Source organism: Ambystoma mexicanum, chromosome 10 (genome assembly GCF_040938575.1).
Source record: "Ambystoma mexicanum isolate Mex_15411 chromosome 10, UKY_AmexF1_1, whole genome shotgun sequence".
Classification (NCBI taxonomy): Eukaryota; Metazoa; Chordata; class Amphibia; order Caudata; family Ambystomatidae; genus Ambystoma; species Ambystoma mexicanum.
Genome location: NC_090932.1, coordinates 1,366,897,640 through 1,366,923,953, shown reverse-complemented (window position 1 = coordinate 1,366,923,953; position 26,314 = coordinate 1,366,897,640). Strand labels below are relative to the sequence as shown.

Below are 26,314 nucleotides of genomic sequence, written 5' to 3'. Positions count from 1 at the left end.
CTCAGTAGAGCCCAATAGATACTGCTCTCCTCATCTTCATCCGGAAATAATTGAAACACATCTCGTAGCAATGAAGTGACTTGACTGACTCCAGCTCAATACATGGGTGGAATTCAAAACCGTACATCTTGTACAGAAAAGTTGTTACCCTATTTGCACCATGATACCACAGCAGAACATTGTTACTCTATCAGCAAATCTAACACCTCAGTATTGTATCACCTGGTAAGATCAGCGTTTTTGGAGACAGATCACACCACTCACAAAGTTCTTCTTTGTGGCATTCCCTTCAACAACCTCTCCATCATGAACGTGACCTGGGCCCTCACTGCGAGTTTGGAAGTCAGTTGGTGATAAATCTGTCAAATTACCATGAAACTCGATAGCCGTTACCTCTACTGGGTCCTATAGAGTTACCAGAGGATGATAACATGAGGAGTTTTGGCAGATGTACCGCCAGTGGAATTACAGCACAGTAAATCTGATGGTTGTTAGAAGTAGAGTGACGGATTCACTTTCATTTTTTTGCTGCAGGTAAATCATCCACTTTATCCAGAGTTATAATTCTGTGGTGTGAGAAAAACTGTGGTGCTTTCATTACTGCCAGAAAAAGTGGTGGTATTAGAATTACCACCACGTTTTCTCTGCAGCTCTGAATTTGTGATGAGGCCTTTTATTAGGTATTATAAAAGGCGAAAAGCCTTCTTAAACTGACAGGAATATTGTTCCGAAACCATTTTAACCATTTGACAAAAAAGTGTCTGTTCCTGTTGCATTTTAGTTTTGCTGCAACAAATAGCCCACAAAGTAGAGTGCAGGATGGAGGTGCGAGCATGAAGACTAGAGCTGTCTGTCCTTTCAAGCTTAGATGCTTGGTCAGGGTAACACTACAAGTATCATTAGCAATGGCACATTCCAGCTCTTAAATGTCCACCTGCTTTTCAGCACAGGGAAACAGGGAGAAATGCTCTCCTGGAAAGCAGATCATTGAGGAGGGGCTGATATGTAGTGAAGCATCACATACAAAATATGATTGGTGTTTGAATTACTCATTGTTACTGCCTGCCACTGGGGCACCATTCATGTTTCCATATACTGGTGCAAATGCAATACTCTCAAAAGGAGATTGCTGCCTCCACACTCAGTGCAGAAGAGCTCCAGTGTGTCAGAGCGCCACAGTGCGGCATCATTCTTTCAAGGACTAGACCTATACAGACTGTCTGTCGGGGTTAGTGCCTCTCATTTTAGGGGAGGCAAATTCTCCTTGCAACAGCGTATTTGCAATTAGTCTAAAAACTAAGTACATATAAATAACGGATTTTTGGTTCATTTTCGCACCACAGGTTCATCTATTTCATGTAGCTAAATCAACACTTAGTGCTACATATTACCAATCACAAAGTAAAAGGAAGTTGCAAGAGCAGAAGTCAAAGCGCCCTCTAACGTGTTTACCATGTTTCCGGTATTCCCTGTTGACTCACAGGCTAATTCATTGGTGAGTTTAGTAGGATCGTATTCCTCCAGACAAAAGCGGTTCTTAAGATGCTCTTTAACTGCTTGATAAATAGTCTCAGGGGTTCCATGCACACCTTAGAGATGAAGAAGACTAAGAGCGTTCTGGGAACCCAATTAGTTGTCGTGCATTACATTATACATTAATGGTTTATGCCTGTGTCTAGTTTTAATTTAATTTCGTATGTAAGACAACACATTTAGCCCTTCCTTCGAATGCCGTTTGCAGTGAGATGCTTATCTTTCGCTAAAACATATGTTAAGGGATAGATCGAAATTCACAGCTGGTATATTGTACGTCCAGTTGGCTATGGAACACCAATATAGTTGGTGAATTATTTTGCTTAAGAACTTCACATCTGTTCCTTTTAAGCATTATCTAAGTCAGGCCTTCTTCAGCCTGCAAAAACCCGAGAGACAATCACACACGGGCAACTGTATCAACTGGGCAAAGGCAGCGGAGGGCATCAAGAGACCTCCATTGCCATCCACCCCACTTGGCTTTCAGTGGTGGTCTTCCCATACTGAACCTGGCACACACTTGATGAGTTGGGGGCTTGATCATATGTAAGGCAGGTGCAATGCCTCGTGTAGCCCAACTCTACAATATTCTGCTATTAACAGCTACTTTTTGTGAGAAGACTTCTTTCCAATATTTACTGGGAAGTACCAAATATATCCAATCCACAGAATAGTAAAGGTTTCCTTCAACAAGCTTAACTAAGCAACTTTTTGTCCAATTTCCATCGGTGGAGCCTCCACTAGGGCCTCTGATACCTCAGTCCCTTGAAACACATCCAGAGCCTCACCTAATATGAGAAAGGAGTAATTGCCACCGGGTGTTCAATTAGAAGGCTACTTACTTTAACCCCTGTTGCTAGGCAAGGCCCCAAATGGTACAGATCAATACCTTTGCCACCAGTGTTATTGGCGTTCTCTAACCATGGACCCGATGATCTGGCTGTATACGTGGTTGGAACCACTGCCTGCCTCTCACATCATTGTACATATATCTTTTACTTTGTCACACACAATCTACAACTCAGTTATAATATCCCACCAGGGGCCTGCTTGGGGAACGTGTGCACCTTTCTGATGTGCTTTAAACAGGGACCTGCTGTAGAACACCTGTGACCCACATGATTATATGTCATGACTTGTCGCAAAGCAAAGGCAGCTTGACTAAAGTGACCCGAGACATTCTTTTCCCATAAACGTATCATTATAAGTGTTCTTTTATAACGTGCTTAATACCAGATATTGGTTTCTAAGCGCAGGATCGAGATAAACAATCGCGTAGTGTTTGTCAGTGTTGATAATGTTTATGAAAGTAATAGACTTCAATGGCAATCAGGATTAGACTCGTGGAGTCATTTGAAGAAAAAATGTATAATCAGCAAAAAGCATAATTACCCCAGGACGGCAACATCCCATGCTGTCCATGCAAATTAGAACACAACAACGACAAGCCCCCACTTTATTTATTTATTTTAATTATTGGGTTTCATTCAAAGGAACTTTACACAAACATCTCATACATTTAAATCAATGGTTCATAATATAAAAGGAAAGGAAATACAATTAATCATAAAAGCAATCTTTATGATAAATAGTCTAAAGCATATACATATAAGAGCATAATCATAATGATTCAGACAATCAATATTCAAAGGTAATAGCTCCTAATTTTAAACCAACACACGTCCATATTCTGTAAAATGCAAGGTGCAAAGCTCCACATTTAGAATATAAACAGTAGGACCAGACAACATTGCTTTTTATCGAATCATATGAATATACAAAATCCAACCAAAGTTAGCAATGTAGATCTGACACATTTTTGGGGTTTCGGTCAGTACATGTATGGGAGTTTCAAGGATATGGCTCAACTTACATATCAGGCAATATCTCCTATCTGCCGGAATGCTAAACTGTGAAGCAACAATGCTAAGGAGAGGTAACTGCCTAATATGAAAGAGTACATGAAAATACTGCAACTAAGCCGAGGGGCAGAACAGCAAAAACGTTTCTGGGGACATATATCTGTGTTGTAATTCCATGATATCAGTATAAGTCTTCAACCTTCTTAAATGGGCATAGTTCGAATTCCAGTCCCACGTGGCGACTTTGTTTTTCCAGACACGTCATGCAAAGTCCCTACAAGGAGACCCAAAAATACGACCAAAAACAGTCTGATACACACAGAATTCATAGAGACCTGTTCCCACTACACTCATTCTCGCCAGTGAGGGTCCCCTTTATATTTAATATCGGGCATGTTGGTTATTTAATAGGTTTTATAAACAAAAAGCCCTTTTTAATAACACCTGCCTTCACAACAAAGGCAACCGTAATTCAAGGTACAGCATTTCAATGGTAACATTAGCCAGGAGAGCTTGTGTTCTGTGCCAGAATGTACTCTCCAAACACCAAGCCACTTCAGATTATTAATGGTGATAACTTCCAGACAATAAAGAACTGCCAGACAGAAGCATTGTTTAGATACATGTATAATTCGATCAAAGGAATAGCCAGCTGAGTATTGGCCTCATCACGACTTGGGCGGTAACGGTAACGCTATTAGCGCGGGCGGTATTAGCCCTACCGCCAAACTCCCCGGCGCTAATAGCGCCGGATCACGAGTTCGGCGGTAATGTAAGTCCCCATTCCCCATTGAGCCCATTCGGAAATGCCCCATTCCCCATTGGGCTCAATGGGGAATCTTTGCGCTAATACCGCCGGTGGATTTACCGCCGGCGGTAATAGCGCACATTTTCAGTGGATTTCCCCCCAGCTCAGAACTGGGGCGAAATCCGCCGAAGCCCTGATTCGAAGGACCCTTAAATCTGACAGTAATAGCGCTACCGCCAGATTTAAGGGTTACTGCCGAAGTCGTGATGAGGCCCTATGTGTCAAATCAAATGTATCAATTAAAATGGACAATGTTGCAGCCTTTCTTTGCTGTTTTGTTATCAATGATGATGTTAGATATATTGACCCACTCAACGTCATTGCACCACATCACCAAGCTGCATTTGCGTAAGAAACAGCAATCTGGCGGTGCTGACTCCTGTGCGCACCAGGACCTCAAAACTGCATTTTGGCAGCAACAAAAAATGGCTGCACCAGGCTGCCTAGCACACTTCAGGCAAGATGGAACAAGTGGACACACTGAAAAAGTATACCAGTGTGTTCTGAGACATATATATGGAATCAAGTGGAAAAGCAGCACTGCATTGCTGCAAAAGCCAAAAATTCCCCTTCAAAATGAAACCCTTTTTTTTCACCCTTTCAAAATGCTGTGTTATGCTATTTCAATCTGTGCATTCTGAAACCACTGTGATCGAATCGTCCTTGCCAAGCCCAGGATAATTCATTGTGCCTCAGAAAAACCGGGCATAATTCCTGAATGACAGGTCCTGTCAAAGTAGATTTGAAAGAAATCAACAAGCAACTTTCTTTTCACTTGCACAGGAACACGTGTTTATTTATTGCCAAAATGTATGCAGGTGCAGCAGTTCAAAGAGACCTTTTACTCTCTGAGCCAGGTAAGGTACAAATGCATCTATACTTTAGATAAAACTACTGCTGCAAGGAAATAATTACAGCTGCAAAGACAGTGGCAATCTGAGGAGCTGCAAACCAAATTAAAGAAAGAAATGCTAGAGGTTTTGGGCTGTGCTGACTGAAGAAAAAAAAATGGCATGTTTAAATCTCAATTGTTAATGAAAGCCTGCTTACTTAGCAATGTAAAGGAATTATGTTAATGGTGATAATACACACATAGGATATCTTCTGTCATAGGTTTGTTTAATTCAAGATCCAAAGTAAGAAATTAAACAGTTTAAAACACATAGGCTGCAGTTGCAATCTCTCAGAAAAACCTGTTATTCCAGTTGCCAGCCATGAAACTTCCCAAAGAAAGGGAGATACACCCTAAATCCAGGACACATAGGTGCGAAGTGCCATCTTGAAAAACTTTTTATGGGACAGGACAATGAAAGTTCACAAGCTCGTCAGACATTCGTCAGTGCTCCAGGCTGAGACAATAGCAGTCCTGGAACACTCACCTGTCAAGTGTGAAGGGGCAATAAAACCTTCAATTAATTAAGACCAGAAACCTATCTTGCCTGGAAGGAAATGACAGGTGCTTGCAGTTCGAGGAAGAAAAAAAAAAACAGGATCTAGTAACAAAGAGACTTCCTTTTGGTGCAAGAGACTAGGTTATGAAGAAACGTTAAAGACTTTTATTTCTGTAGCAAGAAGTAGCAGAAATGTAAATATTTGCATTTTTTAATCTAATTTTTGGGGCTGTCTTTTAAAACTTGGTAGAACTCATTGCCGCATGGGGAACAAAAGTTACAAAATATGACAGATTCCAAGGAAAGTATTCGTATTCATGTGGCAAACAAAAAATCTGGTACAAAAATCCCTGGGGACAATTCACATTAAAATTACCAAAATGTATCAGAAAGGCAAAACAAGGTCGCACAGACCTGAGGATTGGACTGAAATGTGATGCACATAATATGTAACATGTGTGTATAAGTTGCCAAGAGATTACAAGTAAAGAAAGCTATGTTTTTGGCAAAATCGTATTTTAATTAAGGTAAATGTGGGAGTGTTTGGACATTGTAAACCTCACCTCATAAACCTGACATCATCCCCTCAGAAATCCAACCAACTGAGAGCGAGGCGGAGACTAGCTCCCCTGCCCAATCCAAGTAGTTTAGGGGTGGGTGTAGTTAATCCTGCCCAGCCTCTACCTTGATGATGTAATTTTGCATTATAAATAACGGTCCCTGACAAGACCCCGGGGATAGACACACACACTCTAACTGATTTTCTGCGCTGCGTTCCTGTTCCTGTTTTTTCTTTCAGACTCCAGACTCCAACTACAAGGCCAAGCATTGCTGATCCTATTCCAGGGCCCATTGCAAAACTCAAGCATTTCTGATTCTGCTCCAGCAAGGCGTACCCTACCATATTAAAACTCACTAATCTCCCAGTAACCAGGAGAAACTGTGGTACTTTTGGCATCCTAATACAGCTTGGTTGCCGCCACTCACTGCATGCTGCTGCTATCATGCTACCCTGATGACCTATATTATCCTGTAACCAGAATTGTCAGACCAGAAGAACTATCCTTTGATATCCAGTCCCTGCCCAGCTGATCCTGTCCCGCTGATTTTGTCCGGCTGTCCTTTGTTAGACCAGATCCGTGTGGTGACCAGAACCGCTGACTGTACAAAATCCAAACTAAAAAGTGGACTGTGAGTATCAATAGGAACCAAAGAAAACCATAGTATATTGTGCCTTGCCTTGTCCTTAGTTCCACTCTCTAAGTCATCCTATCCTTATCTTGATAACTTGTAATATTGTCAAAAACCATTCTTGAAAACCTGCCTTTGAATTCTTGTGCTAGCGCCAATATCTTTAATCATTTTGTCTTGTGAAATCTTAAGCCCTTAGTCCGCTTTGAAGTGATCAGACTGGTTCTGCCAGGGCGGGCTCAGAGGTGCTAGGGTTGAACTCGCAAGTCAACCCTGGAGCTTACTGTGTCTCAATCTGGTAGCCTAGCCTGAATGCTCCAGTGTAGAGTAAAACTGTCTTGTCAAAATTGATTTCTTTTCCCTTTTTCGCGCCTTCATTTTCTAAAAACGCACCTCACTAGATTTTGCATAACTCACTCAATTTACCAGCTAGAGACCTAATTTCACTTCCATGTTGTACCTATGATCCATAGCTACACCCAACACAATCGCGATTTACAATATTTCACCTGTTTTGATTAAAAACCGTTTTAGTAAATTCAGGCAGGAATTGGAAAGGTTTGCTAAATTTACAACGTGTCATTTTTAGTATAACCTGCTTTAATTCTTCCATTTAATTTCGAATTGTATGCTTTTGCTCAATCCATTGCTTGTGATTGCTAGTATCTTTCCAATATGCTCCAGTAAAGAATTGTTTTGAGTTTTCTACACATTCATTGTTTTATTCATCCATTTCCGAGAGTCATTTTTAGCATTGTCAGGGTGTAAAATCAGTTTTTCTCTCTTGTTTGGGGAGGGAAGGTTGGATTTCCAGTCTGTTTTCCATTTTGTCATTCCTGATTACCTGCTGCTTCTGTTTATCCACTAAGAATTGATTATTTGTGGGTTGAGGAAACATTGCAAGGGTAAATTCTAACTTAAGTGCTATTTTACCTACAATCAAAATGTGCTCCTATTCCCTGGTGCTTTGTAGTTGTCTAAATAGAAGGTTCAACTAAGTGCATTGCTTACATTCCTATTGTTCTGATCACCCGTTGGTGATTGCTGCCCCATATTAAACATTGTATGATTTCTTTTGAATTTTAAATAAATAAATAAATATTACATTTTATCAACCAGCATGGTTCATGGTCCATTGTGATCTGGGGCATTTGAAAATGGGGTGTGATATGAGTAGTGTACCATCTCAATATTGAATTTAACATAGAAACATAAGCATTTCAGTCACGCGTTGCATACTGGGCCGAGACTAAGGTGTGCGCGTTGCCTGATTGAAATCCTTAACAATGAATAGCCACTTCCAGCATCTACTTTAATTCCCAAATAAGTATACTTATCCGTATACTCTTATTTTTATGCATAAAGGGAAACAGAGGGTCGTAGTTTCTTCTTCCTACTAAATTGCATCACTTTTGTTTTACTAAGATTGATTCTGAAGGGCGTACTTTGCCAATGCTTCTAGAGAGCGGATGAGACATTCAGAAGTATGGTCAAGGACAACAATACCATCAACATAAGATACAGAGGTATTATGCTTCTGATTAATACGATGAGGGAAGTTGGACGCATTTCTCAAAGTAGCCGCCAAACCAGGGAGGTATTGATTAAAATGTTAGGGGGCCAACACACACCCCTGTTTACTCCCACGGTGGGTAGCAAGCGGGGCAATTTGGAGCGGACAGATCAAATTAAGTAAACCTTTCCAGCATCCTAACCTTTACATTTCTTGCCACAACAGCTTACAATTCACAGTGTCAAAGGCTGCACGGAAGTAAACAAACACTGCATATAACACAGAATTACCCCATCGGTTGGCTCTACCTGCTAAATAATCAATGACCAGGAGATTGTGAGTTGTCCCTTAACCACTTCTAACCCAATCTGGGAATCATCAAGCACCTTATATGCTAATGCCCACTTATCAAGTTCTTTCAATAAGATTGATACAAATAATGTCCCTGTCACGTCTAACATAGACAATAGTCTATAGGTAATTGGACATACACAATCACCCTTCTTGTATACGGGTATCAATATGGAAGCCTTCCAAGATGCAGGGATCTTTTTTTCCACACAAGCCTTTCTAAAAAGAAGGTCAATGAGGATGGCCCAACTTTCAGGATCAATTTTTAAGATAACATTTGCCAATACATTTATATATATATTTATTTCTTATTGATTGAAATGGGGACCACACACAAGTTCATACTGCAGCTCCCATTCTTCTCATTCACACTGATGCCACCACAGATTTGAGATGAGCCAAACTCCTGTCATGTAGACTCACTAATAGGATTGATGAATGTGTCTCCCTTAATATTTATTGCCGTATCCCACAATCTGCATATGGATCTGGAATCTCCCTTGGCCAAGTTACGGATCATACTCTGCCAGAGCGCATTCATCTTGAAATCTTCCACAAATGTACCCAATTACGATATTGATTCTTAACCTGTTTTGCTTTAATCCTGTTATTGCTAGATTCAAGGTCACTGAACATAATCTGTCTCACCACTCTTCACATGCTTCTTTTCTCATCTCTATTTCTTGCCAGCTTTATCATCTTCTGATGCTACATATGTAGCTTTCTGAGGATTAAAAGTATATGTGAGTTGCGTTATCCACTCGTCAATCTTATTGCAATTTATATCATGCCATACACCAAAATGTAGCTTCCCAAGTTGAGCAACATATGTCTTGATCTTAGCTATGTGTGTATGCATCTATACAATTCTAATACGTAGTATTTACAACCATGTCCCCCACACGTGACTGATGTGCTATTGAATAATCCCCAGAGACAGAAATAGTCAACATAGCATGGTCTCTATTCTGATTGTGATTAACCTTAATGTTTTCTACCTTGGAGGCCAACCCATGGTCACAGTAAATATAATCTAAAGTGGAGTTTTTCCCACATCTCCAGGTGTATTCACCAGCAATGTCACCTTCATTTCTCCTATTTAACATTATTAAATCCCTATCTACCCTAAACTCAGTCCACGCTCTACCCTGGGGATTAGATCTCAATCCTATATTAAACATAGAGCTAGTAAGGGGCCTATCAAGAGAGCGAGCATTAAAATCCCCATCACTAATATCATATAATTTTTATCAACATTCCAGTTGTTTCATTAGTGAAAGTACCACTGGAGGGTCATAGATGTTAATCAGCAAACAACGTCTAGATTTTTCCTTTACATTTAACCATACATTGAGCGTCAGAAAATTTTTACAGGTGTTTCCACTATTTATTACAGAGGAAGGAATAGTATGTTTAATCCCAATCAGCAGGCCACCTTTAGGTCTCCAAACCAATCTAAGTCTCTTGGAAAAGTAGAATATAATTTCTTCAAAGGAGATCCAAAGCCCCCTGACCCCCCACCCCGGGGCCTGCCAATGAGAACTACCTCACAAGTTCCATGACAGGATATCATCACTTCATAGTGTAGTTGATTTCAAAGGGAGGTTACTTGCAAGCCAGTTAAACACATGTTCTGCCATCTGAGGATCAGATTTTAATGTGTTATCCTTCTCAGCAGATGTATTTTTACAAAACGATGTTGGTAATTTATGGTCAGCCACTCCAGACCTAGCACAGTGAGATCATGAAGAATCCAAATCATATCCCAGTTTCAGGAAGCTCTGTAACTGATCTCCTACTACCCTAACAGTGTCACTCCTATAACAATGGACTCATCAAATTATCTCATTTTCATAGTCCAATGGATCCACAAAACTAAAGTAACCAGAGTTGAACATTCTCAAAGGAGGACTTAGTTGATGGAGATTTATTTGTTTTACTTTGTTTTCCAGAAAGGGGCTCCTTATTGTGAATGATTTACAGTCTAGTATCACTGATGATTATTTATTATTGCAACAAACCCCTACTATCTGAGATTTTTTTTTGTCCTCCATATGAGCCACATTTGTTTTCTCAGGAGTTGAAGTTCACTTTTTTGGAGGGACATCTTCAACTTCATCTCTTTATTGATCCGAAGATGAAGAAAGTTCAGAGACTGCTGACACTTCAGATTTTGGCTCTTTCACAAGCCAGCTAGAGAGCATTCTGACAGATTTCACTACCCTGTGTTTACATTGCTTCTCTCTTCTTTTCCCCTTGTTTGTAAGCTTATTTTGCAATACACATGAAGAAAGATTAACTATTTCTGCATCGCTAAGTGATTAAATTGTTTTATTTTTTTGCCTCAAAGCAGCCAGGTGCTTCTGTCTCCGGCGTTGCTTTTGACTAAGGTGTATGTGAGAAATATCTTGCAGCCCTGTAGAGCTTGGTTCTTCAATGGCAAAGTCTTCCTCTACCTCTTCATCCTCCAGGGCACTAGAATCGGAGTAGGCTGTTTTCTGTTAACACATACTGTAGTCAGATTTTCTGTTTTTTTTATCTATGTGGCAGTATTGGTCCTCTGCCTTAAGCTCCAGCCTATGGATAGCATCACCCAACAACTTCAACTACTCATATGTCCTAACACAGAGTTTTAGGAGGATTTTGACTGCAAACTGTAATGTAGGAAGGGTATTCTGAATATCCCCTACACGTAGCTGTTCAGGTACGGATTGAACTGACACCTCCTGTGCAGCAGTCAAGTTTGGGGTGGAAGATCAGCAGAGTGAATGAAACTGGTCCAGTTGCAGATTATTTTCAACTGGAGCACCCCGAGAATTAGATCTTGATACAACTTCTACCATAGCGGCTACTTCAATTTGGAGAGAGTAACATAGGTCCAACAGGGAGTTGCTATTGACCAAAGTTGGCTTTGTGTTCTCCTCCTCTTCACATAGCGAAGGCCCGAGTAAACTATTACCGCCAGTGGGCTCTTTAGCAGCAGAAGGAAAACGCACTGTATTTTATTTTAGACCCAATAATGGTTTGAGGAGTTGAAGGCTGATTACTAGATTCTGAATTTAGTAGCCCAGGTTCAGTCACATTGCACTGCATTGCCAGATGTTCACCTTTATTAGATTGTGTTCCTGTATTTCTCAGATTATAATGAATAGTTCTGTTTTTCAATTTGGTATACGTGCATAAATCAGTGTGTCAACATGGTGACATGGTTGAACGCCATTAATATAGAACTTAATGAAGAACCTGGTCACTGCTAACAGGAGACACACACACTATTCTAAGGCAACTTTGCCGAAAACAATTAATGTAACCAGGAGGTTAGACTTCCAACACTGTAATAATTATTTAAAAAATTCAATTTACCTCATCCACGAAGATACAGCTGTTCAACTCATGAGCAGGGAATCACTTGCTCTTGTGCATCCTGAAAAGAGGCAGTTCTAGAGTAAAGTCCAAAACCTCACAGCCCACGGTAATGGCTAATCACTGTGAGACTTCCAAATCTGCACAGCTAATAGTGCGTAGTGGTCATGTAGCCGTTCGCTCCAGCAGGCCTGGACAAATAGATTTGATTAATCAGAGCAAGCAGTACACACAAGGGGATCAATAATGCATTGAACCTTCTCAGCCATATGTCGATGTAGAAGGCTCCTTAATCACAGGTCTTCTGCTCCACGTAGCGATCCAGCCATGCCCGCACACCTGAACACCAGAACAATTATCTTACTGCACTTGGCGCACGTGCTACCCCGCTGCGCAGGTGTTTTCGAGGAGCCAGTAGGTTCAAATTTCTTAAAGGAGTTAACACTTTTAGCAAACAATTTCCAAAATCTTAGGAGCAGGTATCCAACAGTCCAACGGCAGAACACTTTGCTTACTGCACTTTGCGCACCCTACTTACTTTACCCCCTGTAGAGCAGGAAAGTGACATACAAATTGATAATGCACAACATGATAAACTCTAAATGTGCTGAGTATAGCAGTCAGAGCAAGGGTAAAAGGTATACCCAGTCCCAGTTTAGTAAACAAAGCCCAAATAAAATACCAGTATATTGACGGGTGTGTGCATTGTATCAACAAACAGTATCAAGGCAAAAACACACTCCTGTACCACACTGCTCTCAAAAGCCAGTTTGTGCTTCTACCATAATATTAGACTCATTGGCCCAAGCCTAGTTTGAGATTATTAGAACACAGTGTAGGGTGGCCGTCAAGGGAGAAAACTGGATGGTAGTACAATGGCAAGAGGTAGGAGATTGAAATGCATAGAACCCAGGGGTACACCTATATTGAATCAAGATGGAGGCTATTAATTGATAAGATAATATAGGAATGTAAATAATTTAAAAGTCGTTATATTTTTACAGCTTCCATGCAAAGCATTTAAAGGAAAATGTACCATACAGCCAACTCCTCCACCTCAAGAGGATCACCTCAGAGGCAGACAAACTTCAAGATGAATATACAATTATGAAGTCTAGATTTAAGGACAGACATTTTCCAGCCATTCTTAGAACCGTATATGCCTTGTATTTGATGCATCTTTAGTCTCAGTCCTGGGGGATCCATTTTGAGATTCCTGACTGGGGTCAGCAAAATACAAAGTTGTGTACATTGCCTTTTTATACTTATCAGTATTTCAAAAAAGGTAGCAGGCACTCCTCCCCAGAAAGAACATGGCATGATAACCTGTTCTAAGATGAGAGTTTGCTGCACACACTTTTTGCTCACTGTGCCTTTCAGAGATGGGAAATATCCATTTCGTTTGAAAGTTGAGGATGTTAGCTTCAAGATGTCATTTAAATTGTGTTTACACTACAGATAGTTTTGCTGTAATCGCGTTTCCCGCACGTGGAAAAGTTGCTGCGATTTCACAATTTGGCTCAATTTCATTCATAGAAAAACAGCTATTTCTTGTTTTCAACTTCTGAATTTCGTTTTCCATCTGCTAATCATTGATAGTGTTGACCTGAACTAATCCAAAGCAACCCTTACTAGTTCTGAATCCCTTTTAGCAAATTAAAGTCATTTTTAGCATTTTTCCCATTCATTGCAAATCACATTTAAAAGCGATTGACCAGTTTTAAAATCATACCTGTTCTCTCTAAGCTTCCTGGGGGAATCAGGATTGAAACTGCAATTGTTGATTGTTATTCCTGATACCGGTGTGCCCTCATTCCACATCTCCATAGTGCATGTTGGGGGGAGTGAGTAGTAACAGGGGAAAGAGTGATCATATTGTCTTTTGATTGAAGTCATATCAAGTTTTATTTCTCTGTTGCATTTCTTCCTATCATTGCAATCTCTTGGACCCATACAAAGTATTCTCTGCTAGACTATTTTTCCTATTCCTACTCCTAAGTGATTAAAGAGATTGTTGATATTGTAATATTACCCATTGCTGATCATTGTTCATATTCATAAGTGTGATATTCAGATATTATTCATATTCATAAAAGTGTAATCTATATATTGTTCAATTCTTCAAATAAATCTTTTAATTTGCAAAACAAACCTATTTCTTGGTTCAGTGAGACCGGGGGAATTCAAAGAGAGGGGCGTTATATAAGGGTACATCATCCAGAATTAAATGAACTTTTGACATAAAAATATATAAATAAGGGTTTCCATTGGGCATCTCATACTAGGCATTGACTTAGTTGGAGTGCCGGATTGAAATCACTTACAAAGGCAGGAAAATAGGTAGTAGTTAATTACCCATTTCCCATTTTTTGAATGGTTCAGCGACAGTAACACAACTGCTTGGTGTTGTAAACAGGAAATTACTTCAATTTACATTATCTTTCTATGTATGCAAACAGTGAGATATCCTTTTGACTCCCAGAATACTTCTTCTGTGTTTGATCATTACACAGAGAAGGAAGCAGTGGGTCTTTCAGTTTACACACTATAGACCCAATGCTATCAAATCTATAATTCCAAAAGCACATATATTTCTAAAATATGTATTCATTGTTCAGTATGTCTAATCAATTTGCATACTGTGCCCCCTCAGGACGTTCACTAATAAAATGGCCTGGAATTTAATCTAGTCACCTTTAGAGTATCGCTCTCCTCAGAATGATTTCCCCTTAATAATATACCTACATTGGCATTTCTTTTGGCTGTCCCATGAATCAAGTGGGTACCTTCTTAATGGCAGGATCAATTCTCCCATGCTAGGAACAAGTGGGTATCAGTCAGAAAGATCAAATCAGCTTACTTCAACAGTATGGTACCCTTCCTTCTGTTTTGGGCATTTCTCTTCTGTTGAACAAAGCCTAAATATTTAACTTCAGGTGGACCTCTCTTACAGTGTGCGGCTTACAATCCAAAAATGGGTCCAATGGAAAGCAATCTATTCCTTTCTCATTTTTGTTGTTATCAATTCTCCTTTCTCTTCTTCCTATACTACATCACCGAGCCAGTGAGTGAGTGAGTGAGTCTCCAGAACCTATATGTTTGCACTTGTATAGATCAGAAACTACTCCCTTTAGAGGAGCATATCATTTTTCTAAGTTAATTGGTCAGATTATGTGATTGGAAAGTGTTACAAAAGTGATGTCACACTAAACCACCCCCTTTGTGCTCATTGAGCCTCTTAATAAAGAGGTCAGTCTGATGGCAGTAACTTCGAAACCCAGTTTCTCTCCCATTTGATGTGATGTCATCTTGGAGATTTTGACAATAAACAATTGTAATATTCTAAAACATCCTAGTCCTCAAATGTATTCATGGTACTAATTGGTTCATCAGATTGCTCTCACTCAGATAAATCAAATGATGATTGGCTGATCTCCGCACAACATAGGATGTGATTGCTACAGGTGTTTTCTTTTTTGCTTTCATTCTTTTACTCAAATATTCTATTCCCAACTCAGAATAATGGCCTCACAAGCAGGAACACTAAGAAATGTGAATCAGTGAAGTGTGATGTTTCTGTGTGAAATATACCCACAATTGCTTAATTTACATAATCAAATAAACATAAAAAATAGTGTTATACATTCAGCTGATAGAGATGTTCACCTTGAACATTTAAAGAAAGAATTCTCTACAACTGTCCATCAAAAGTTACACGCAGAAATGTCATTCAAAAGGCAAAATTCATATAGGCATGTTTTCTACTTTACAAAAAATTAAATGGCATCTCCAGTTCATGGGGCCTGAAAATATAATATCTTGTGATATATAATGTTAATTACTTTGGTCTTAAGCTGATTTCCTTTGAGCTCAGGCCTTTGGCATTTATAACTCCTGAGAATCCTGGGTGCCATGATGCAATGTCCTTTGAAGTACAGAGCTGGTCCAGGACATTTGTGACCGGTCTCGCCTCTATGAGTAATTACAGACAATTTCTATTGCTTCAGCCAGGCTCCCAGTCTTTGGCAGTGCAATGTTCCTTCCCCCTGAAAGAGCTAGTTGATGGGAATGTCATATTATTTGAGACAGGGCCGCTGCTCAGAATCTGTTCTGTATATTTTTAATTATTTGAATAGTCTGTAGATTGTTGCAGGATGTTTGCAATTTTACCTTCTAGGATGAAAGCTGCTGTGAGTTTTTGCAATTTTACCTTCTAGGATGAAAGCTGCTGTCTGATTCGGAAATGCAGTCTTCATTTCCTTTCTCCATTGCAAATGTGACCATAAACAGAACAACATGATAACATATTTGAAATCAAACTTCCATCAACATTTATATCTTTAATATTTCTGGATGTTTCTTTGTGTAAACTGATTTTCAGTCCTGTAAAGGAAGACAGACACAACACAGGGCCCAATTCAGTGTTTCATTTTCCTATAAACTGTTTTTCATTTCAGAGTGGACTGTTTTTCCATTGAACTAAAGATCACTGGATTCTTCGATGTAACTGAAAAGATTCTTTTTTGGGCTAGTCATATAATGTTGAACATATACTCTTATTGTAGATGTGACAGGTACTCAGACATTAGGAAGTGCTTGCAATAGATCTGAAGGTAATCAAGTGTACAAATGTGTTCTTTCATTTATTTACTTTTTTCTTTTTAGGAAAAAAAATGTGTTTGCAATTGACACAAAGTGAGCCAAAAGAGGCCTTTTATGTTATGTTAGCAATGAAAATGATCCGTTATTCCCTCCTGAGGATCTGTCTGGAAATTAAAGACAGTGAAACACGTGTAGAGGGCATTGAACTGTAAATAAATACAAAATAATGGATAAACAAATTGGAACATACCTTTCATGTTTTCATTTTTTCCAATCATCTAGATTGCTGAGAGCGCATCACATAAGGTTTTCGTCTTTTTTCATTTAAAAAAGACAATCTATTACAACAACCAGGCAATGGTGTGTTTCCTGCTCTGGCAGGTCGGCTGACCACAAGACTATCAGCTAGCAGCCTGTTTGACTTCACACAAATAGGTGTTATCGGATAGCAGCCTTTTAACTTCAAACAGTTAAGTGTTATCTGATGATGAGTCAAGAACAGGAAATTGACAGACATGAACAGAAGCATCATTCACATTTGCAAAGTCAAGGCCTTTAGGGTAGAATGGGAAGCACTGGGTAACAAGTGAGAAGGATATCCCTTGATAACAGACAGCCAGCTAAGATAGCCTGCATAAGCATATGATGCTGTGATGTTGCAGAACTTTTCAAATGCCATAGATTACAGTGAAGGCACTTACTAACAGGTACAGAGATCTCTCTTTGAGATACAAAAACCCATCTAACATAGTTTCACATAGGAGTTCTACCTCAAACAAACAAATTGATATGCCAGCTCTCTCACTGTTCAAAACAGCAGATATGACAAACCCACACGTGCAGGACCGCCATTTTACTTTATAGATATATATCCCAGCACAATGAAAGGGAGGGAAGAGAGAGCAGCAGACTTGCCAGTCCATTTTCAAGTCAGAGGGGCTGGTGAGGAGTGCAGAGCAGCAGCAGCATACGAGCGAGACAGCCAGCCCTAGCTAAACAGAACTCGTAAACCCCAGAAGGAGCTGTTTCATTTGAAGCACACTCCACTCTAGACATGAGTGAAAGCTGGACACTTGCTGTGTGCATGGAGACTGATGGCGTATAGTGTAGCATAGCTTAATAAGAGGTAAAGGTTACCCATGTGTTTAAACAAAAACCAACACTTGTTCTATTACACATTCAAACATGCTCTTTTCCTACATGACAACCTTGTTCATAGGTGTAATGTTATGTTATGTTATATCTGCTTTTGATTTAGCTGTTTAATGTGGATAAGGACCCCCAGAAGATAGGGGGTCATATTAATGCATTAACATGATAACTCCTGTGTCAAGTGTATAAATCAGATCAATGCATCAGAGTGGTATCTCTTTTAGTCTAAGAACTTTACAATTCCTGACTGTATATATTTAATCATCTAACATATGTTGATGAGCACATGACCCTAGGCATACCTATCTTTTAGCGCTGAGAGACAGCCTAGGGTGAGTCTTGACATGAGTGACTGATGACCAAGGGTCTGTTTTCACATCCTCAAACAAGGTGGAAATAAGGGGTGTGTGGTCACGCCTAATCAAAGGCAATCAAGACAAATGGGCCAACAAAATCACACATTTCCTCTTTAGATGCTGCGTGCAGGCTGCAGCTCACATTTCAATTTTTAAACTGTAAAGTTTTGCTTTGCATGCTTTCCATTCACATAGATTTCCCTACATTACAACACCAATCTGCTTATTTTACGTCACCTTGCACTAGTATCGGGCAAACACATGTGCGTGGGCAGTGCCACGCCATGGAGAGATTGGTGAGACACAGACACTTTCTCTTTTGGTATATTGGCAATCAGGAAAAAAGAAATAAATCAAGCAGAAATCAGTCGACTATACAACAGGTCTTGTATTGGGGCAAAGGGTGCATTGCATGTTGGATGATATTTTCATTCATGAGGACAGGTACTTTTTATCACAAGTGATGACTTATAACCTCTATGAAGCCTGATGAAAGCTTTTTAACACTATTTAGCTGAAAGGTGCAAGTTGAATACCTTTAGTAAACAATGTCTGATGGCAGTGGTCAACAGGATTCTTCTGAATTAATCAGAAGCAATAGACGTAAGTAGTCAAGTTGGAAAATCAGAGGAGTGCCTACGTATTCAACAAGGCCTACAAACCACAACATTAGAGCAGTAATGACTATCTCTAGTTATCCTTAAGGATTGGTCCTGACTGCATTTATTTATTTTGGGAAGAGTATTCATAGCACGATAGACACATGTTACCAATGGGCCATTTCAGATCATATTTTGGGTCCTAAGCTACATTTATTGAACAAAGTCAGGTCATCTGCTGAGTTTGAGCAATTCTTCAAGGAAAGTGGTGAGCTTGCCCCAATCTGGCAAATGCACACCCACTAAGACTCATTGTTGGTGGCATTTGAGGATGATTGTCAGCAGCTTATGACAATGTAAGATTGGCATTGATCATGTCAGATATGATGGTCCACATTTGAGGGACTCAGTTAATAGGTAGTTGTGCCCATTTTGTTCAGGTCTGGTGGCGGTTCTATGCGCACTGGTTATTGGTCAGAGGATTGGCTGAACAACATGGTTTCCAGATTTGTATTAAATCCGTGCATTGAGATGCTAAGTATTGCATGCTGCTTTATCATACAAAGACCTGTAAACAGTAATATTAAGGCTTAGTATTGTTCTAATCTCACTTTAAATGTGGGCATCTGCTAAGGATCATTGATCAGATGTCTGGGACATACCAACAATAATTTGCTTTTGACAGGATTAAGCTGAAGGGCATTGCTTAAGATCCAATTGCAAATCATGTCCGGGCCTTACTCTAATGAAGACAAATAAACTTTAAGGAAAATGCTTGTTTCATCCACAAAGATATGCAACTTTAACTGGAAGTTTTGGAAAATGTTAATCAATGGTTGAATAAGATGGGAGATAGAGGTGAACCCTGAAGAACTCCACATCCTACTCTAACGGGCTTAGACACAAAACTGCACATTTTCACCATTTGGAAAAGATCTGTTAGTAAACCCTCAAATCAGGATGATGCTTGGTGAGACATCCCATTGAGGGATTTTAGGCAGGTCACCAAAATGGAGTGGTGTACGGTATAAAAAAAAACTGCTGTTGGGTCCAATGTAACTTGCTTTGAATGATCACCCTCATCAGCGTGTGTGGGAATGTCATCCCAGAGAGCAATCAACACAGATTCAGTGCCATGCTTCATACTTAAACCAGATTGTCATAAATCCATGAGGCTGTTCTGCTCTAGGAAATGCTGAAGTTGCATAGTAACCGTTTCTTCTATTATATCAGCCATCCAGGTTACATTGGTAATGGGGTCAAGGTTACTCATCAGGGTAAGATCAAGCATGGTTTTGTTTCAGGCGAGGAGAGACTAAAACTGATTTGAATCGGGTGGAACCACTTCCTGGGTGGAACCACTTTCCGGGGACAGATTGATAAAATAGGTTACCATCATAACTAAGCCCCCCTGCAAAATGCCAAATCGTAACAATTGGAAGGCAGTCTAATTTAAGCTCTGAGGGTTTGAGCCTCTACAAAAAATTAGCAGAAGCTTGTCAAAAACTTCATGCAATTTGGATGACTGGCTTTTAGGCAGTCTAAAAGTCATCTCACACAGATCGTAGCTGACTCGTTTCCTCTTAATCTTCTCCTGAAAATCCACAATTTAGATTAAAAAAACGAATGAAGTTTAAAAACTCATTTCAAGTAAACCTTGGGGGTCTACAAGACACAATGTGGATAAGCAAAGGCTTTAATGGCAAAGAACCGTTATTCCTGTTTGTTAATAGCTGTACGAATTTGCCCACACACATATTGAGATTTAGCAGAAACAATGTCTTTTTTATAACTTATAACTTTATAACGTTATTCAGAAGAGAGGCCTCCATCAAAGTACAGTTTGCAATGCAAAACATAAAAAAACACAATTTACATTGATATCTACGTTAGTCTCAGTAAGTAAAACATTTTGTTTAAAATAAGCATACTGTAGTAAAACCAATGTCCAATTGTGTGGGCCACAGCCTCAGTGAGTGCGTCACACCCGGGCTACTGCTTTCCCATTTTCGTGCTCATAATAGTCCCCAGCAGTCAGTTCTTGAGTGCGGATCTAAAAAAGTTTGAGACTGATAACACATATTCTGGGACGGTGCATCGCTTCAAGGCTTGGATGGCAAATGGAGTTGGGAAGTGCACTAGGTGGCTCCAGACCGGGGCGAGCGAACGCCTCCTTGCCCGAGAGTGGGACTTGCAAAAAAAGAGAAGATGGGCCACGTCCTCATGCCCCTTACCACAGAGGGGACAAACAGGTGAGGAACAAGACGCACTCTTCCACTTAGAAGACTTGTGAGCCAGTGAGAGTATGCCTAATTGGAACTTGGCAAACCAGGATTTTAATTTTGCTGCCATCGGGAGGTCCAAATATACCTCCGGCCCCCACACATCCTTAAACAGCAGGTAAACTCTCGCTTTTTTCCCCCTTAGGCAGTTATCAACCATCATACTCCATACTCATTCTCTAAAATTGTTCTTAACTACCGCCTTCTAGGCACTACCCAGCCTTGTGGGGTCCCTCCAAAGTTCCAATGTTAAAGAGCATAGTTCTTGCTTGCTTGAACCAAGGAAGTTTCCTGCTCCAAAGCCAAGGCTTCACTATTCCAAATACACAGCCAGTAAAACACAGGCTGCATCGTAATGGCATATTGGATCTCGATAAGGCCAAATTTGCATGCCACTGGGGCGGATGGCACATTGCAGGGTAGGCCAGCCATGCTTTCAAAAATGTGTTTCCTTCTGTCTGGATCGTAGTGCAGTCATTTTCTCCCCATAAATCGGCACCATATGTTATCCCTGGGATTGTCTGTGCCTCATAAATCTTTAGGGGCACTGAAAGAGCCTCACTCTCCAGCCTTGTCACCAGATTTTTAATGAGGCCACACTGATGCAGCTGCGAGAGAGAGCACCTTGTTATCTGATCCTGCCATTTCAGGTTATTCGAGAAGATCAGCACCAGGTTTGTGTAAGAGTCCACAGACTCCAGGAGCTGGCCATTCAGATGCAAATTTGCCCGTACTCAAGCTTTTTTTCCCAGCACCACCCACCTACATTGTTTTTGTTTTGGAAAAATCGATTCTAAGTCCCTATGCAGACTACATCGTCAGCAAACAGCAGTAGGCTCCATTTCCTAATGGCAAAAATTGGAGCGTCTCTCACAGCTTCTAAAAATCCAGGAACTAGACTATTGATGTATAATAGAAATAACAGAGGCACCAAAACGCAACACTGCCTAACCCCTACGTCAATAGATACTGGATTAGTTAGTCCTCCAGACCCCCAACTTATCCTTGCCATATTCCCAGAATGTCTTAGGACTTACAAGGTTCCAGGGTTTGAGCTAAGGTAATAGCATGACCAGAACAGCACCAATATCTTTCTGCTTCTGGGCTTGTTTCTTTAATTCTATGAGATTTGGGGAAATCTAGGTTTATGATGCTTTTTTACACAGGTTGATCATTATGAGGAGGGCATACTTATCAACAATAGCCTGTAGTCCTGCCGTGGTGTTACATGCCTCGCGCATGTTGAGAGGTCCTGAATTAAACTACTCGGTTTTGGAAAAAGAGGCTTTGGCATGCCATTGGGGTATAGAAAAACTGAAAAACTTTGTGTGGGGTCAGGAATTTGTGTTAAGAACAGACCACAAGCCACTGAAGGCTATATTTGAAAGCAAAGGGTTGGACAAAATTTCAAGGAGAGTTGCCTGTTGGGTGACAAGATTGCAATGTCACAAGTTTAACATTGAAGTGGTAGCCGGTAAGGACAATGTGCAGGCCGATCATGCATCTAGAGTAAGGATTATGATGAGGAAGATGAGAAGGAGTCTGTTGAAGTTGAAAGTATGGTATTTGCTACGGTGGAAGGTGTACTTCACAAAAAAGAATGGGTTGAATCATTGTTATCTGGAGAAGAGCGGGCTTTGTGGGAGGTGAGAGAGGAATTATCTGTGAAGAATGGTCTAATATATCGATGGGATAAGCTTGTTGTTCCAGTATGTTTTAGAAAAAAACTAATTGCTATTGCACATCAAGGCCATATTGGTACATATAAAACCAAGGGAGTAATTAAGGCCGATTATTGGTGGCCGGGTATGGACCGCGAGATTGAGAAAACAGTGGGAGGATGTGTACACTGCATAAAGTCAGGGAAGAGCATATCTGCTGTAGTGCAACCTGTGAAAGGAGTTGAAGGTCCTAAGGGGGTGTGGCAAGACCTTGTCATGGATATCTTAGGCCCAGTGGATATGGGCAGAGGTCGTGGTAGGTTTTTTGTTGGCCATAGTAGATATGTTTTCAAGGTGGACAGAGTTCAAAATATTGAGAGAAGTCACGGGTCAATCTATTGTAGCATTTCTGGAAGAGATATTTGAGAGAGAGGGCTTGCCAAGGAGTGTGTTGACAGACAACGGTCCACAGTTTACTGGAGGTTTCTTCCAAGAGTACATGTACAGATGTGGAATCAAGCATAAAAAGACTGCATTGTATTACCCTCAAGCCAATGGTATGATCGAGAGGGTCAACCGCTGTATAATTGAAGGTATTAGGAATGCCAATGCGTGTGGGTTGGACAGGAAAGTTGCGGTAAAGAAACAAATGTATGCGTTGCGGATGGCTCCTAATGCCAAAACAAGAGTGAGTCCATTTGAATTAATGAGAGGACGGAGGAGTAACACGATGTTATCCCCAGCTTGGTCAGGCCGGGCCAGAGAAACGGATGAGGTGGTGGATGAAGTGAAAAGGAATATGGATGAACGAAAGAGGAAGTGTGCTGAGAAAGTTAATGAAAAATTTCCAAGAAAGAAGATTGTAGTTGAAGTGGGCGATCTAGTTAGAATAAGGAAAGCTGTTATAAAGAAAAAGGGTGATCCGTTGTATTCGGATCCGGTTAAGGTTGTACAAGTTTTTGACCGTTCTGTGAAATTGGAGAGTGGACAGGTCTGGAGCCTGTCAAGGGTTGCGAAGGTGAGGAGGTAAAATTGCTGAGCAAACAGACACCTTTTTCTCTATATAATGTCATCGTTCGAATTACATGTATTATAAATTGTTTTGTGTAAAAAGAAATTTGGTGTTCAGATAAGGGAGGGGGGTGTGTTATGTTGATGTCTTTTTGTCTTTTCTATTATATGTTAATGTGTTATCTGATTCCCATTCCTTGTTCTACTGATGGAATCCTAGCTATTGATGACGACAGAGCAATCCTGAGCTTTGTGTTAGAATGTTATTCTTTGAGGAGTCAGTCTACTTGTGCAGATGGTTGGGGGTCTCTACTACCCATCTTATCCCTACACACATCTTTAGGGCAACTCCCCAATGACCAGATCAAGGAAAAACAACCTGCTAGGGAAAAAGGTGAGGTGCACCATTTTTTCAAGAAGAACAAGACCTTTATTTTGTATGCAAAATGTAATGGGCAACATGACATTACAAATCCACTGCCTCAGAGCTCTCTCTCTCTCTCTCTCTCTCCTTCAAAATGGTGGTTGTTTTATACATGTACAACTCGTCACTCATGTCATACTTCAAATACAGTGTTCATCCCGACCCTCATTGGCTGTCGCATATTTACATACTAATAGTTACACATAGCCCATTTTCCAATTGGTCACGTTGTCTTCTCCTCCATCTTCACCACATGTGGGTAACAGCATCTTCCATCTTGAAACACTACAAAGCAATTGGTTAGACTCGAATGGCACAGCCTTATCTTTATTCCAAACCATGTGATGTGCACCTGATCATCAACATACACTTGGCAGATAACTTTGAGGTCTGCCTGGTCCTTGCGAACAAAGCAACCCTTTTCTCATCCCAGAAACGCAGGTGCCCACATCATGCCTTCCCACTGTATGGACATCACACTTGGCCCTGCCTGGTACAAATCACAGAATGTGTTGTTCTCTGCTCCCTCCTGTATCTGTTCCACTCCCAAGAGGTAGGCCTGGTGTTCCACTAATCAATCCAATTCATGAAGAATTCACGACTCATATTCCTGCACATATGGTAGTTCATCATTCTGGCCCAAGACCTCTGTCCCTGCTCCCATGAATATGGCCTTTGTACTGGGCTGCAGCCCTTCACTTATTTGGTTAATTGTTTAAAGGCCTAACTTGATACATTTATATGTGGGTGAATGTGCGTGTTCCTTGCCACACCTGGGAATCAAAATGTGATAATCAAGCAAGAGATGAATCCTTGTTGTTCTGTGTCTCCAACACGGCCTGACAGTATTCAGGCCTACTTGTACATGCAGCATTGGTTCATGTTCAAACTATCGCACACATGAAAAATATTCTACATACCGCTATTACAAAGCAAATGGTTAATCCCTCCTGTATAGCTTCCCTCTCCTGCCAACCTGTAAATCTCCCCACTCACCCCTGCACCATCCTTTGTCCATTCTCTATGTTTTAATATATTTTGCGCAATGTAAATCATTTGGAAGGGGTGGAGATCTGAACATGCATCTCATCACATCTTACAATACATTGGGAGGAATCTGCACTAATTGCAATGGGTCGTACAAAGCTCAAGATCATTTATTACTAGACCATTACTCATATGAGCAGTAGGAAAATATTAAAATGGGTCCTCGTGAACAGACTGATTTTAAACAAATGAAGAGGATTTGAAATACCTGTGTTCTCCAGAGATTAGTAGCAGTTTGAACAAATTACAGCCGTATTTCTGCAATGTATGGACGCATTTTGTAGAATGGACTGTGTATGTTTTTCAAGCTGTCAATTACTCTTTCAGCTACTGCTGGTGTAGTATGCATATAATTTTTGTTAATAATGTGCTTAATACCAAAGAGGTTCCTAAGCGTAGACATGGGATTCAAAACTGTGTTGCTCTGTGTCGTCTTGGTTCTTGGTTGGCAAGACAAACGCATTGCCACTGAACTATACTACCCCTGCCTATATAATTCCGCCCTCCTGTCGGGGATGGTTTTAATTAGATCATCCAAAAATTCCGTGATTAATGACACTACAAATGTCAGAATTGCTGAAATTGGATGACATGCAGTGCTATTTTAAGACGATGGCCACACATGGTTCACTATTTTAAAGCACTGTTCTTGCTCAGACTAATTATCCAAATTGCACAATTAATGCTTAGAATATGCTGATGCCAAGGAAGGAGTCTACTTCTGACCCGACACGTGTAGAGAACTGCTGATGATTCAATAAAGAGTTGATGATTTAATTTGCAGAGATTCCCATTAATTCATTATTTTGTTAATTCATTGATTATTTAAATAATTCAATGGCTGGCGATTAATAGCGTGCATGGTGTGCATGAATGTTATGGCAACAAAATCCGGATTTTAATCCTTAGGGCATAAATACATTTAATTAAACAAGCGGGCTGGACAAAACCTGCACTGCTTCTCTTAAGGCAGGATCTATATTAGATGTTTACACATCATGTGAAACATGGCATTCTGGGAAAAATTATCAAATCTGGTCACTATGAACGGGTCTATTGTACTCATGTTTATGCATGAGGGTGCTAAGAATCGTGTCCCCACATTGCATAACTACAGACGATTTGTTTTCATAGATAGATAAGGGAAAGTTTGTCATGTGCATCATCG

General features: G+C 40.3%; 1 protein-coding gene across 2 annotated transcripts in view; it reads left to right on the top strand.

Annotated features, from left to right (window-relative positions):
- The window catches only part of GRK3 (G protein-coupled receptor kinase 3), a 1,763,027-nt gene that overhangs the window by 618,470 nt on the left and 1,118,243 nt on the right, over positions 1-26,314 (top strand). The window lies entirely within an intron of this gene.